The sequence below is a fragment of the Lissotriton vulgaris genome, chromosome 11, assembly GCF_964263255.1.
Source record: "Lissotriton vulgaris chromosome 11, aLisVul1.2, whole genome shotgun sequence".
Lineage (NCBI taxonomy): Eukaryota > Metazoa > Chordata > Amphibia > Caudata > Salamandridae > Lissotriton > Lissotriton vulgaris.
The window spans coordinates 926,624,915-926,641,184 of NC_141699.1; positions in this window are offsets into that span (position 1 = coordinate 926,624,915).

Here is a 16,270-nt window from a genome sequence, read left to right on the forward strand (position 1 = left end):
GCCTTTCAGGACCCCAGCCGTGAGGACCGCTGGGCGAGGCACTGTAGGATCAGACAGGGGGGCCAGCTGCGATTACTAGGCTCTATCATGCAGGGGTCCCCGATCCGCCCATGCGACCTGAAATGGCCCTGTCTTCCTCACCTGTCCACAGGTGAAAATGGATCAGCCCAATGGAGTACCTGTTTGGGCGCCAACTGAAGGAAGTGACCCAAATTGGGCCACCCATGTCACTTGCGACCACCTTTCAGCCTTCCACAAGAAATGAAGAGTTGGTGAAACAGTAGAGAATAACCAAGTCATTTATTAGTAAGTGCACTCGAGCAGATTCCAGTCAGGCTAGCCTCCTTAGATGCTACCGATGGGACTGACTTTAGAACACTTGCTAAAACATAATATGCATTTCCAACACCCCTAAATACCCACCCAGACTGAAATTTTCCAGCTCGGGCACTGATGAGCAAAGTAGGTACAGAAGCATGAGCTACAACCTGCAGAACAGGTACATGTTATCACACTTTCATGGTTGTCTTGTTCAAGCTCAAAGCTCACTAGTGTGGGAGCAGGGCTATGGTAGAGGAAAGGCATGCAAAGACAGAATATGCTATACATTTGTGTATTAGGATTCAACCTTGAATACGATAAGAAGAAGTAACTGAAAGCAGCTTTTTGCTTAGGCAGACAGTTAATGAGACAGAAGTTTCTTTCGATCATAGTAAAAAAGGCGGAAAAGGACAAAATGGCGCCACACATGTTAACTTAACTCCCATAATGCCAGAAGGAGTCAGCTAGACGCATTTGCAGTCCAACACAACTTCCGAATTAAAGCAACACGAATAATGGAGTTTATGGTTACAAATGTCATGCACTTTCAAATGAATACAATGTGACTTGAAACATAGGAATGTAAATGAATAAGAACTATAAATCTTCATGTTAACCTAAATATTAGAATACACATATTTATAAATCCATAGTTTCTACAGTTCAATGATGTGGTTTTATGTGTCATTTCACATTAATAAAACTAAGTCATAAAATATATAGCGTTCAGCACACATAAATATTGTGTTTCTGTGAAATACAAGGGTGAAGCCTAAACTGTGCTGCTCGGGGTCTAACCGTTATGTTATGTCATGTTACTATGGCCTCTTTGTACTAAGTTGGTCCTCAAATTACCATACAAAGGATTCATGATGGAAGACAAGTTTGAGACTGAGAGAGAAAGATGGACAAGGGACAGATACCGAAGCAGCTACAGATAGAGGGGAAGATAGCTAAATGGGGATAGAGATAGAGATAGAGATAGACCTAAAGATAGAGATATAGAGATTGAAATAGAGATAGAGATAGAGATAGAGATAGAGATAGAGATAGAGATAGAGATAGAGATAGAGACAGAGATAGAGATAGAGATAAAGTGAGACTAGAGGGGACAAAGTATGGATACAGAAATAGAGACATATAGAGTGACGAAGATAGAGTGAGCTAGTCTTACAGACAAAGTTAATGATGTAGGACAGATACCATAATGGAGACATACCAAGAGCAGGGCTTTAAGTGACCCAAGTCCCTCAGGGTCTCTGACCCAGTAGCAATTTAAAACAGACATTAAAACAGGTCCCTGTTGCGTCCTATATTAATGTTCTTCATCTCAGTTATAAAAACACTGATTAATTTCTGACAATTAATTGTGCAACACGTTAAGGCAAGCCATGACATGGATTCAGTTACTGTTTATATGTCACTATGCATTTAATTTTGCATTCCCTAACAGTGTTATATATTTCCAGGATGCTGTGTTTCTGTATTTTTTGGTTCAGCATATTACTCTTGTATAGTGTATATTTTGAAATAAGTTGTCTCCAGGTGTTTATAAACTGTAGGCCATGAATCAGAGCTGCGGAGTTCAGGCTGAAGGAAGTGTGAGTTTCTAACAGTGCCTGTCAGTAAGTCTTCAAGTAGTCCAGAATGCATGGGTATCCAATGCTTGGCCTTTCTGCAGAGTATGCAGATCAATTGTGATTATGTGCAAATGTATGTGAAGGAGTGTGTGAAGAAAATAAAGAGTTGTCAAAATATTAGTAAGGCAAAAGTAAAGAAAAATGCAGTGTTTGCAGATGAAATGGTATGTTGTGTGTTTGGAGGGTTGTGAAGTGAAGGATATGTGAGAAAGTGCATTCAGAATGGAGAGCGGCGATGGCACGGAGAAAAGAGATGATGTGTAAGATGTGGAGAGAAAAAATGGCATACATATCTAACATAGAGTGAGCACAACATCAGTGATGGAGACACTCTGAAGACTACTACCCCTTCCAGAGCCCTCAGTCATTTTCAATTCACAATCTCACAATTTAAAACATCATTAATATTAATTATCCACAACAAAATTGTTGTTGTTAGTCATTTATATAATTCAGCTAACAACCAGTGACAAAACCAATAGTACTGGCCTGGTTTAGGTGTGTGTCTGTTGTTATATATCTGGATGCAATAACAGGAAGTTTAGAGAGTAAGCAAATACCTTTGAGGGGGCACACTATGGAAATCACAAACATCTAGTTTATGTGTTTAAGAAACTCCCCTACGTACATAGGCCATGCCTCATTTAATGACACCTGCTCACTTTTTTATTCTCATTTATAGCCCTGACAAAGCGATACAGGGGAATAGATAAAGGGAAACAAACACAGAGGTAAATATAGACATAGAGACAGAAACAGAGTTACAGATAGAGATAGAGGTGGAGACAGATGTACACATACAAAATAGAGATGGATACAGGAACAGAGATAGAGATAGAGATAGAGATAGAGATAGAGATAGAGATAGAGATAGAGATAGAGATAGAGATAGAGATAGAGACACAGAGACAGAGGTACACATACAAAATAGAGAGGAATTCAGGGATAGAGATAGAGATACATATAGAGATAGACAGAGAAAGATAGAGACAGGGCTCCACATACAAAATAGAGATGAATACAGGGATAGAGATAGATAGAGATACATATAGAGATAGCGATAGAGACAGAGGTACACATACAAAATAGAGATGGATACAGGAATAGAGATAGAGATAGAGATAGAGACAGAGACAGGGGTACACATACAAAATAGAGATGATACAGGGATAGAGATAGATATACATGTAGAGATAGTGATAGAGACAGAGGAGAACATACAAAATAGAGACGTATACAGGAATAGATAGAGATACATATAGAGATAGAGATACATATAGAGTATGAAATAGAGATAGAGACACAGATACAGGGGTACACATACAAAATAGAGAGGAATTCAGGGATAGAGATAGAAATACATATAGAGATAGACAGAGAGAGATAGAGACAGGACTCCACATACAAAATAGAGATGGATACAGGGATATAGATAGATAGAGATACATATAGAGATAGCGATAGAGACAGAGGTACACATACAAAATAGAGATGGATACAGGAATAGAGATAGAGATAGAGATAGAGACAGAGACAGGGGTACACATACAAAATAGAGATGATACAGGGATAGAGATAGATATACATGTAGAGATAGTGATAGAGACAGAGGAGAACATACAAAATAGAGACGTATACAGGAATAGATAGAGATACATATAGAGATAGAGATACATATAGAGTATGAAATAGAGATAGAGACACAGATACAGGGGTACACATGCAAAATAGAGATGGATTCAGGGATAGAGATAGAGATACATATAGAGAAAGAGACAAGGGTACAAATTCAGACCAGAGATGGATATAGGAAAAGAGATAGAGAGAGAGATAGAGGTACACTTAGAAAATAGAGATGGATTCAGGGATAGAGATAGAGAAACATATAGAGATGGAGACGGATACAAGGGTACACATACAAAAAGGGATGGATACAGAAATAGAGAGAGTGATAGAGACAGAGAGACACAGAGACACACAGAGAGGTAAACATACAAAATAGAGATGGATACAGGAAGAGAGATAGAGATATATATAGATAGAGAAACTGTGACATGAAGACAGAGGTACACATACAAAATAGAGATGATACAGGGATAGTGATTGAGATAAATATAGCGATAGAGACAGAGGTACACATACAAAATAGAAATGGTTAGAGATAGAGATGGAAATAGAGATAGAGATAGAGATAGTGACAGAGGTACACATACAAAACAGAGATGGATAGAGATAGAGATAGAAATACATATAGAAATAATGATAGAGACAGAGACAGAGGTACACCTACAAAATAGAGATGGATACAGGAATAGAGATAGAGACAGAGATAGAGACATAAAGACACAGAGACAGAGGTACACATACAAAATAGAGATGTATACAGGGATAGAGATAGACATAGAGATAGAGGCAGGTGTGAAGGTTGCAGGGAAAGAGACAAAGTTGGATAGAGAAAGTTATTTCATACATGGTGTACCCTGTCCACACAGACCAGTGCACAGCAGAGGAGGATGCCAAAGCGCATGTTATCTTGCCATCAAAAGAGGGAGGGCATTGTGAACAAAGGTCGAAGTGCACCTTATTTCACATACTGCTCCTTTGTAAATGAATGTGCCCTGCGATATCACTTCATGCTGTGCGCGTGCCGTGGTTATCAGCGTATACGTGACGTGCCGATGCTAAGAGGAGAACGAGTATTGAACCAATTGAATAAGTGTTTCGAAGGCGGAAGACAATAAACGGTCTGTGCACTAGCGTTGCTAATACTTATTCTGACGTTAAAAATGAAATGTAATTATCGTTAGACCCTATATAGAAAATCAATGAGGCAACGTTTATAAATAATACATGCAGACGTTTATATATAAAAACGTAAAGCAGGTATTTGGACTGGGAGCTATAATTTGATCTGTCTGGGTAATCGTGCGCCTTTTATGCCTCCCCGAATGTCTCGCGAGTTTTTGTAACTCGAGTTAGTTGTCTCTGCGCGGCGAGATATAACCTACACACGCTCTTTCCACCACATATCCGCACTCACCGTGCTCGACTTAATTAAGCTATTTGGGAGCTTAATGCTGGAAGCCTACGGGAGCGCAAGTGGATTAACAATGAACAGTTCTCCTATTTTCGGGACGGTGCGTAATTACCTCACTGGAAGCACATATTAATTTCTGATGCTTTCGAAACACATGCTCACTTTACTAACGGTCTGACGATGCTCTCCCCGGTTCTTGCGCAAAATGCGCAGAGAAAGCGCAAAGAGCGCACCGGAGACCACTGGGCCGCCTCGCGGTACTCTCCAGCGTCATTGACGGGTGCAGCGCAGTGGAGGGGGTGGTGACAGGCATATGGATGGCCTTGATGTCTCATTTAGAGGCATTCATCAAGTGTGCCCGAGACGGTCCACGTCTCACAATGCAAGTGTATTGTCTACCAAGACGCCAGGTCGCAGCTCATTGTGCAGGAGGGGTCATTACTAATTGAATTGCGGTCTCCCCTTCACTTCCCCCGAGTCAGGTCGCCGGAGGGGGTAAGTGCCTGGGTTCAAGCAGTGACATCCCTCCGGGTGTTGCAGAGAACATGCTAAAACACCGCCACGGCACAGCAACACAAACCAAACAAAATCTGCAAACTGCCTAATGGAATTATAAAACCTGATGGAAACGACTTTGACAAGAATCCTTTACAAGTTTAATGTCGCGTCTCAGGCTAAGATGGCGCCGGTGTAATTGACGGAGCCATGCTGTTCGGGGGGCGATTTGCATTTTCCAAAACCATGATCTAATATTTGCTCAAACCAAAGATGAAACAGTTCTGGTCGCTTGACCTCTCGGAGTCCAACTTAATTTATCACCTTTAATTTTATTAAAAAGGTCGGCCTCCATCAATCATAACGATTTCCCGTGGAGTGACCATATATTCCCATAAAATATGTCAGCCCGTGAAAAATGCACATCTTTTCGCCTTCATCTGAAGTCTATCAATTTCGGAAACCCCATATGCGCTACTTTTTTAAGCACTGTAATCGCAGAGGGCGATGCTTAACAGTGACCTAACTCGCGGGGAATGTACAACTGACGCCATTTTTTAAGTTAAAGACGCCCTCTGCACTTTTGTATTTGTTTTTTCAACCACGTTCATAAAGAGTAAATTTCAAACCGACATTTTTTTCTCGCATTCTTTGGTGACTATTATTCGTTTGTTGGACTCAAATAAAAGCTAAAAGTAGGAATAGATGACACTGTCCCTCGCTTTAATACAAATGCGCCAAATACCACTTTTTATACCTCAATCATGCAGGTCACATGCACAATCGTTCCGTGGTATTTCTCTTTAACGTGTTTCGTGTTATCTTGTAGCGCTGCATGCGCATTTCTCTTGTTTCTAAGAGTTAAAAGTAACAGGTGTTGCTACTACCATATTTAACCGAGCTTGGTTAGCACCACAACTAAAAGGAATGCTTATTCGGGCCCGAAAGCATTTCAGCAACTGACCTGAAAGTCACAGCTGATGTCAGCAGCGAGCGTTCAACTTAGCCAGAAACCGGATTTACGGCGCATCTTCCAAGCATGCAAGAAGAAGAAAGAAAAAAACGAACTAGGAAATCCTGTTAGACTTAATGAAGTTATATACATGATTTTATAAAATGCCAAATCCGATCAGGGGGCATCAATTCGAATTTGGGTCCCTTCTTGTACCTGACGCAGGTGATGTTGTTTCGAGCATCTGAGTGACCGCGGGGGTGAGGATAAAATCAAATAAAAACTAGTAATGCCAGAGTCTATCCGTGCAATTAAACTTGGAAGGATTGGACCCCCTCCTGCAAACACACAAGCACGCGCGCGCAGCGCGCGCGCACACACACACACTGGCACACACACAAAAACAAATCACCCAAAAAGGTAAAAGCCTTCATTTATCTCTTCTCCGAAGACTGTCGAACATTTCATTAATTTACAATTTATGATTGTTTGACAAATATTATAAAGTATGTAAATACGAGCGGGGTAATGTCTTTTCGGCGGGGGACGAGGAAATGACCCAGGATGTGCGTGGCTGCTAGATTACACACGAGCCGCCATCTATCTGTTATCAAACTGTGCTCCCCACTCGTTGCGGCATATTGTGCAAGTGACAAGTGAAATAGTGCAGATAAACCAATGGTTTAAAACGTAATAAAGGCAACATCCATTTGCATTTTTTACATTTTATTACCTAGGTAATTTACTATGACACACTCCCAGATGGGATTTATGAAAACACTTTAAAGCAATTATATAAAGTGTTCAGCTTTTGAGGCGTCGGATATTGAAGAGTCAAAAAGATGGCAGAACATTTTTACATTGTGTTCCACCATACAAAACTGCAATAATTTTATATGACAATGCTTTAATGGCATTTTAGAGAGAACTTCTTATTTCTTCTTTTCAACGAATATAAAGGTGTTCACTTCAAATAGGCAAGTAAAGCCAAAGCATAACTGAATACCTACTCTCTCTTTCTAATCTTTTTGTAAGATTAGATGTTTTATACCCTGGTGTATCTTTGTGTGAGTTTATGTGTTTAGTGTACAAGTAGGCTTGCTCGTGAGTTGCAAATTGTACACGAAACTCGTCGTAAGTATTCGAATTACGCGGCAATGGCAATAATCACCATATAACGACCAATGTAATAAAAAATAAAACTTCCATTCTGTTTTGAGCAAATAAAGCAGGATAAACAGTCAGACAGAATGTGGTATATTTGAACTTTCTTTAGCGGTGGACATTGGACAATTATGAGCATAAAACGTCCTTTTCTTTCATGCGTTCGGGTTATTCTGTTTTTTCAATGTGTTTCGAGAGGCCACTTTTGTTACTTCTTGGCGTAGTAACTTCGCAGATGCACACATGAGTGGGCAGGGTAACCACTCTCGTGTTTGAAGTTAGAGGGTATGCCTCCCCCCCCCCCCCCCCAACCTCGAGTCCCTTCCAGTTGTGCGTGGAAGAAGCCCCACTGGCAGGCCCCAGAAGAGGGGGATTCTCTCAGAGAGACTTATTGCCTCGAAACCTCTTCCCACCAGACATATTAAACCCGATACCCTAAGAAAAACAGGCACTTGTCAAAAGTGAAGTCTTATTTGTGGGGGTGACCTCGTGCAGGGGCGCAGGGGCTGCTGATATTTCACTCTCGGGGATGACTGCTCTGAAAGTATCCGCCACAAGCCGACCACAGGGGCATTGTGCAGAGTTTGGCTGGAGTTGGGGAGTTCGCGAACTTCCCGCCAACACCCCCTTTGAACCCCGGGGAGCAACACTTCATTAGACTTGTATAGTAGCCTCCTGGAAGGAGGCGGGGCCTTGACGTCCGCCGGGCCCTTTATGAGGTATTATACGCTCGTGACGCAGCTGCATTTCCCGTTTGACCTTGTCTGCGTGACCCGGCGCACAATTGTCTGGCTGCTAATAGGGAAAGCTGGAAGGCAAATAGCTCCCTGTCGAGCAACATGTGGCCAGCATACTTGCTGCCCAGTTATGCCAACTATTGCAATAGAATATCCCAAAACATGCTTCAAATGTTTTCTTTACGGTTAGCATACCTTCGGAAAGACCCATTAAATGTTTTAGAGGGGGGAGGAGCCAGCAGGGGTCCGAACCACAGGTAGCCTCTGCAGAGGGGTGTGTTTACATTCTCCCCCTCCGCTGCTAGTGTGAGAATACGTGTTTAAATAACACTCTTCAGCTACCACTTAACTATCACAACACTGATCCCAAGGACCCAGGCAAACACCAGCGCGCTGTTTCGGTTCCATTACTTTTAACATACACAGCAAGGAAGTCCATAATCCTCCAGTAGTTACTTTATGTATGTATTGCACCGGGGCTGCTGGAAGTGGAGGCTGTCCTTAGAACGTTGTCAGAACGTGAACTGGAACCATGTCTTCTTCTTCCTTTTTTTTCTTCCTTTTCTCCTTCATTTTTCTTACTTTTTTCCCTTTTCTTCCATGTTCTTCCCTTTTATTCTTTTTCTTCTTCTTCTTCTTCGTCTTCTTCTTCTTCTTTTTCTTCTTCTTTTTCTTCTTCTTCTTCTTCTTCTCCTTCTTCTTCTTTTTCTTCTTTTTCTTCTTCTCCTTCTACCTTCTTCTCCTTCTTCCTTCTTCCTTCTTGTTCTTCTTCGTCTTTTTCGTCTTTCTTCTTCTCCTCTTGCTCATCAGTATTATTTTTATTATTGTTATTATCATTATTGCTGTTATTACCTTTTTGTTATTTTTGTTAGTGCTGTTATTATTAATGTGTTGTTATTATTGTTATTGTTGTTATCATTACATTTTGTTGTTCTTATCACTATTGGCAGTTGGAGTAATTCAATGTTATTATTTGGGAAAAGGGGTGTGTTCTTTTCTGATAAACTGAAAATGAATATGATTTAAAAAGATGTAGACATTGGGTTTGTTTCACCAAAAGGAGACGAACAATACAAGTGACTGGTACGGAAATATCTCTGGCACTGATGATGTCTGAACCAGTTTTGAACACTTTTGAGGAACCGATTTTCATTTGTTCTTGAAAATGTCCAGTTGCCTGAGCTCGCTGTCCTCCTCGGCCGTGGTTGGGACACATCACGCCATGTAAGTGGAGTGATTGGCTCGTGTTACAGCAGTTCGCTGCGCCCAAAAGCAACACGTTCTGTTTGCAAGTTTGAAATCGGCGAAAACACAAGTGCCGGCCCGCTCAAGTGCCAAGTGCGCATCGAAGGACAGCGCCTTCTGTAAACAATGGAAGGCAACAAAGAACTCGCCAATGTGTCTGGTGGGGGGAGGGTGGGGGTATAAGTACCCCTCTAGCTCCCACTCCTCACATTGTATCTGAATTGCCATGTTTTCATGACTTATAGTGTATGCAAAAACAAACTTTCCCGCAGTGTTATTTTCTTGTATGCCCGTCAGGCGCTATTCTTCACGAAAGCCAGATGATTTTTTAAGAAGAAAAAAAAAAGTTGAAGGGGAAAAAAACGCAACACCCAGAAATGATGAATCGCGCCGCATAGCTAAATGGCTGCGGGGCGCGTTTACCGATTCATAAGCATTTATTCTCGGTGATATATGGCCGCAGCCCTAAATCTGAAGAGCTTTATGTTCCGAGGTGCAAATGGCTCCCTTTTTTTCTTGCAGTAAACCTTGCTGCATTAGCAGTGATTGATTTCGAGCGCAATTCGTCCCAGAGTGCTATTTTAGAGGGGCAACACCGGCTTTTGGAGATTAACTGGGGAGTCTGTACATATTAATGAACCTGGGAGATATACTAACGTTTTGGTAATTTAGTTATGTGTGTCTCAAGACGTCTTCGTTATTTTCCGTTAGACCCCCGCGGTTGTTATACATTGAAATTTAAAAAAAAGCGCTTCCCAGGCATAATTTTTCCCGTTCCAGGGACGACTAAACGGCATTTAATGTGAAAAACAAATGTTGACTTCTTTCTTGGAGGGGAGTGCTTGCCTGCAACTCTTTCCGGGTTGCTGCAGGTCAGCCGTGTGCTGTGACGATTCTGCGAGGTCAGACTAAGAAGCCTGGGGCGCGTGACGGGGGCAAAACTGGGTCTATGTAAAGCAAGAAACGCACGCACGTCGTTTATTACTGTTAAAATATCGGGATTAGGTCGTTAAAATAAAAACGCGAAAAAAAAGTGGAAAATATGTGAACGGCTGTGTAATATAGTCATATCAACTCTCTTTGTTAATTCAAATACTTAAAACTAGTTATTAAGTAAAGAACCCACACTCATCTAAAGCAAGTCTAAACGCATAGTTATGTCCTCCTAGGTCATGTTAGGCTAAGTTCACGTTACGTTTTTTGATGATGCCTACGTAACTCCCAGGTCTTCATATATGACGTTAGGTCATTTCATGTGCTGGTGTTCATGCTATGTTGGGGTTTGTAAGCCATGTTATATTTTGATGTTTTCTTACTCAGTAGAATGTGATATAAAGCTGCACATTTCTGAGATTTGCCACGTATATTTATTATGGTATTTGCTTATTTAATAGCTGTGCTATTTTACTGAATTTTGGCTGGTTATGTTACGATGTGTTACAATTTCTTACAGTAGTGTATGATTGTGCACAGCTCTACATTTGTTAGGTATTCATTGTATTCACAGGGCATCAAACGCTTATTTTGTACACTAACATGTTTGTTTTGTGGCTCTGTCTCCACTCGCTCATATACAAATCAACAATCAGGGAACCAATGCTCCTTTTCACAAGATTTGTTTTTAAAATGTAGTATCAGTGGCCATCTTTCATCTGTCGGTGTCAGAAATATCTACTGCCTTGCCTGTGAAAATATTTAAATACACGCCAGTCGTCGTTTGCCAACAATATCCACCAATCTTCTCTTATAGAGCGTAACATATACACTGATCCGTGTTTGTTACTCTTCGGATCGGGATGCGGTCGCCAGGCGATAATAACTTAGTTATTTGATTCCAATAACTCAATGTTGACGAGCCTTCCTAATCTCCAAACTTTTCACAAAGTTTGGGCAGAATAGTGTGTGTGTGTGTGCGCGCGCGGTGCCTATCTATCTATCTATCTATCTATCTATCTATCTATCTATCTATCTATCTACATGTCTGTCTATCTATCTATCTGCATATCTATCTATCTATCTATCTATCTATCTATCTATCTATCTATCTACATGTCTGTCTATCTATTTAACACACACACAATGTTCAAATGTGTGTAATGTGTGTAATGTGTTTATGTCTCTCTCCAAGTGTCTGTGCGTGCCCAAACAATGTATATGTGAGTGTGCGTTTGTGTTTACAAAAGCTGAACGTCCCGTGAGTAGAAGGGATCTGAACAAGTAAAACAGAGGACCGAGTTCAAGACCTAAAAGTGGCAACTTAATCTTAATAAAGTTGTCAAAAATGTGAAAGATCCATTAAAGAAAAAAAACCTGCAGAATCAGCGAACACACAAACCGTCACACTTCTGAAGAACAAAGGTATATTCTACACCGCACGCTGGCTGGGAAGAACTATTGTTTTCTAGTCATTTTTGTTCTTTTACAAATATACGGCTCGAGAACTAAAAATAAAGAGCGAGGCTCGAGAACTTTGTTACAATGAAAAAAGGACAAATTAGAAGACATTTTTCGTGATCAAAGGACGAGGAGAAAGCGAGTGTAGGCATTCAAGGGGCTTGACTTATTCAGACAACTCCTTTGGAAGACAAAGGCACCGAGCGTGTGCCCCCTTCACAGATCCGCTCTATTCAGGCTGCAGGTGCGAAGAAGTGGGGCGCATACCCCACATTATGTGCAAGAAGCCAGAGATTAGTGTTCGGACTTAATAAGCGAAGCGCTTTATTTACACCGGGGAAAAAAGGCCCTCTCGACCGTGAAAAGTGAAATTATTTAGCGCGTGATCATTGGAGAGTTGTGATATCCTCATCGGGGTATTGTGGGGCTGAGGCCAGTCTCGGCGGAGCGTGGATTGATTTCATTGGCATTGATCGCTTTACTGCCACAGCACCTCTCGCGGGAAGGGGCCCGGCGTGGAAGGTTTCCCCAGCGCCAAGAAACGCAACTAGTTGATTCTGGCAGCATATAGCGCTACGCAGCAGGTCACGCTAATAGCGCAGAGCGGCTTCAATGCAAACGAATCTCGCGAAATGGATTGCAAATAACAGTGCCTCGTCAGAGGGAGTGGGCGCTATATAAAACAACTCATGTATGATCACAAACATGTACAACATGCAAAACCTCCAAGTACGTTTCTGATGGGACGTCTCTGCTATCCTTGTAAACGAGGACTTTCTTACACACACGCCTAAGGGGAACACCTCTATAAAAAATGCAAATATGCCAAAAGTCTATTTTTGATTAAGTTAAACAAACAATGCTTCTCAGTAGTGTGCATATTTTAGTATCACCGCCTCCGCCCTCCTCAGACGTCTTGCACAAGAAGCGTATGTTCTCTTATTGTTGTGTTATGAGAGACACCAATACACCTGAGGTAAACACACCCCACTTAGTGCAGAAATGGCATGTGACATTACTACATGCACTGGATAGCACAGGGAATGAAGGCAGGTGTTAATTCCCCCATTGTTTTTCAGCTGCTGTTCAAGCAATCAAGACTAGGTGAAAGGAAACCACTGCTATGCACATTTAATCAAGCACGGCTCTCAAAATAATCAATAGTGTTGAAAAAGGCTGCCATGACATCTAATGCATGACGCTACCCACGTGAGGTTTATTTTGGATAAACACTGCTTTCTGGAACTCCGAAAGATGATGTGCATTTTACAGGCAAAAAAGATCCAAAGAAAGGCCTTCATTAGGAAGTATAACTATTTGTGTTTATTTATATAATATAAGTTCTCAAAACGCAGCTTGTGCGGGGAAAAGCAAAGCTTGAGCAAGTAAGCGCGCGCGCCAACGCATGCGCACACACGTGCTCCAGATTACGTCACGGCGTTCCTCAGTCGTTAGCGTCGGTTGTCGGTGCTCGCGGCCGCCGTTGTCCTCCTTTCAGACTGGGCCTAAAATCCATAACGTGAACAAGGTGAGTGAGTTGTCCGCCATTGTTCGGCCTTGAAAAGGTCGTAAGTCAGCCCATTGGTGCCTGACCTGTCAGGCAAAGGTATAAAGGCGTCATTCATGGCCTTGCCACCGTCCTCTGGGCTCCCACAAAATGTGTCGTGTAAGTCTTTTTACCTACCTCCTTCCTTTATCAAACAATGAATGGGCGACGACAACAGCACCTGCATAATGCCCCGGCCAGAGCTGCATACTAATTCGGGCGGCCTTTGCATCTGGTAATTATCACATAACATCAGAATTCGAACAAAAAACTCCAGCCTTTTGCTCCGAAAAGCCGGGCTAATCCTTCCTAAAAGAGCCCTGTGAAATTATTCAGCACAGTTTCCGGAAATGTAATCAGCGACTTTCCCCCATACAATGGAATAGCTTATTACTGAATGAGAGATTTCCGTTTCTTTAAAGGTGCTGCGAAGCCATTGTAGTGACGCACCGTCGTCCCTTCCTTTTTTGCAGTAAACCGTTGGAACTGTGCATAATTCGCAGCTTTGTGAAATTCAATTATCTGATATTTTGAGTTTGCCCAAAAAAAGAAGTGAAGGCCAACTTTGCATAAAAAAATAAAATGTATTCGCTAGCGTTTTAGTTGTTTATTTATTCAAATTAATATTCCTCCGGGGTTTTTGTATAGCGCGGTTATTCCAGGCCGCTAGGCAAGGAACAACATATGGGAAGTTAGGTATGTAGGTTGTGTAGTGTTAGTGTAAAAATATGACTTAACTGAGAGCTTTAAGAAACTTTCCAATATTTACTTTATATTGCAATCTTTAAACACACGTAAAATTATAACACGATGATACTCCCAACAACAAAGAAAAATAAAATAAGCAAGAGGGCTAACACAGTTGTGCGCGCCAGAAGCCTGTGAAATAAGGCGTGCATTTGTGGCAAACGAGGCTTTCCAGCTGCAGTTATGAATATGAAAACCTATGCCCTGTGATTGATCGGTCTGGCTCCCAGTTGTATGGTCCAGTGAAACGCCGCAGATACATTTGCAATATTATGCAATTCGTCTTCCGCGCCCAATGGTGCAAACTTGTAAATGCGTGTTTATGTTGACAACAACATCTGATTTATTTCCCTGGCGCTGCACTCCCATATCGAAGATGGCGACATGGAAATAAAGCTACTTTGTAAAGATGAGACTTTAGTTCATGAAACGAGTTATGACGCTGACATATGACATTCATCTGAACATGAAAAACAATCTGCGTTTTCGTCTGATTAAACAAGGAAAAGCAAGATTGCAATGTTGAACTCCACTTAAAATAAGTCCAAACCACTCTAAACTGTTTTTCAAGTGTAAAAGGGGGGGGGGGGGAATAGCATAGCCAAGTGACTCAAAATTTGAATTTGTGAATTTGGTGCAATACTACACAAAGCTTTTATTTTTCCTGAAAACAAAAACAAATTCTCTGCCCACAATTTGATGAGTAGTTTTTTTGTAGTTCAACATAATGGAAAAAAGCCACAATAAAATGCAATTTTCTTAATATCAGGACATAAATATTCTCACTCCTCAACAGAGAAAACAATCAATTCACGAAATAACAATCCAAATGGTGGACTTTAAACCTTACAGAAAATAAAGGTCTCACAAGGTACTCTGAAAACGAGCATGCTACTTATCGCTGTTGTTCAAGCATGTGCATGTATTTACTTTAACAAACAGTTATTGCTGAACAGGTTTTCCTCTGTCTGAAATATTTTTGTAAAGTAACCTCTATCTGCACACATCTATGACTCACCCCTGTCTGTTTGATCTATACCTCTGGTTTTATGTATTTTCCAAAATATGTCCGGCGCCTATTTGAAGGCTGCTATAACCTCAGTGCTGTTTTGGTGTAAATAAATCAAGGTACGGTCTTGGCAAGGCCTTACAATTCCAATCAGAGCTGTATAATCTTAAAAAGACATGTGGCTTACATTAGATGATTGTGTTCTCATTTTAAACAAACAATGTGTTATTCTTTCATTGCGCAGTTTTCTAAAGGCACACTGAGCAGTAACCGTCCTGTGATGTTGTCTCTTAAGGCACAATGAAGCAGCCCAATTTTAGGAACAACTTTGGACTGGAGTGCTACTGTTAGACAGATGTATTACAGTATAGGCAAGTTACCATGTAGGGCCCAGAGAACAGTTCAAGAGGATAGCTAGAAAGTCACACGGTTTGATAGGACAGGGAACATTTCTATTACACCAATGTGATGTTGCATAATACCCGAATTTATATTATTGTGAAAAGTAGACATTTTTGAGTGAAGGGAGATCTCGTATGTTTTTGTTCTGCGTGATACCTGTTCAAGTTGAAGAAATGTGCCCAGAGAAACATTTTCTCCTCAAGCGAGCCATTTTCTCCTTGAATCAGTAACTTGCCTCACAGTGGCTTTTTTGTGTCAGGGATACTCCTAGAGAAAAGTTTCTTGGTGTACTAGCAAAATGTATTTTACATGATACATAAAATTTCAGAAAAAAAATCACAAAAATTAATACACCTTTATATTTTTGAAACGAGCTGCAAAACAATCTTCATAATTTGAACAAGCGCCCTCAGAAATCACAGCAATAACAACCATCTGTGCATGATAAATGCTATTGTAAATTTTCCCAATTGTATCAAGATGAAAATAGTTTGATGAACATTATTTGATGTCCACCTTTTTTCTAGAAAGACAACTAAGTGGGTTTAAGTTCCAACTGCTGAGATTTCTTTCAATACTGT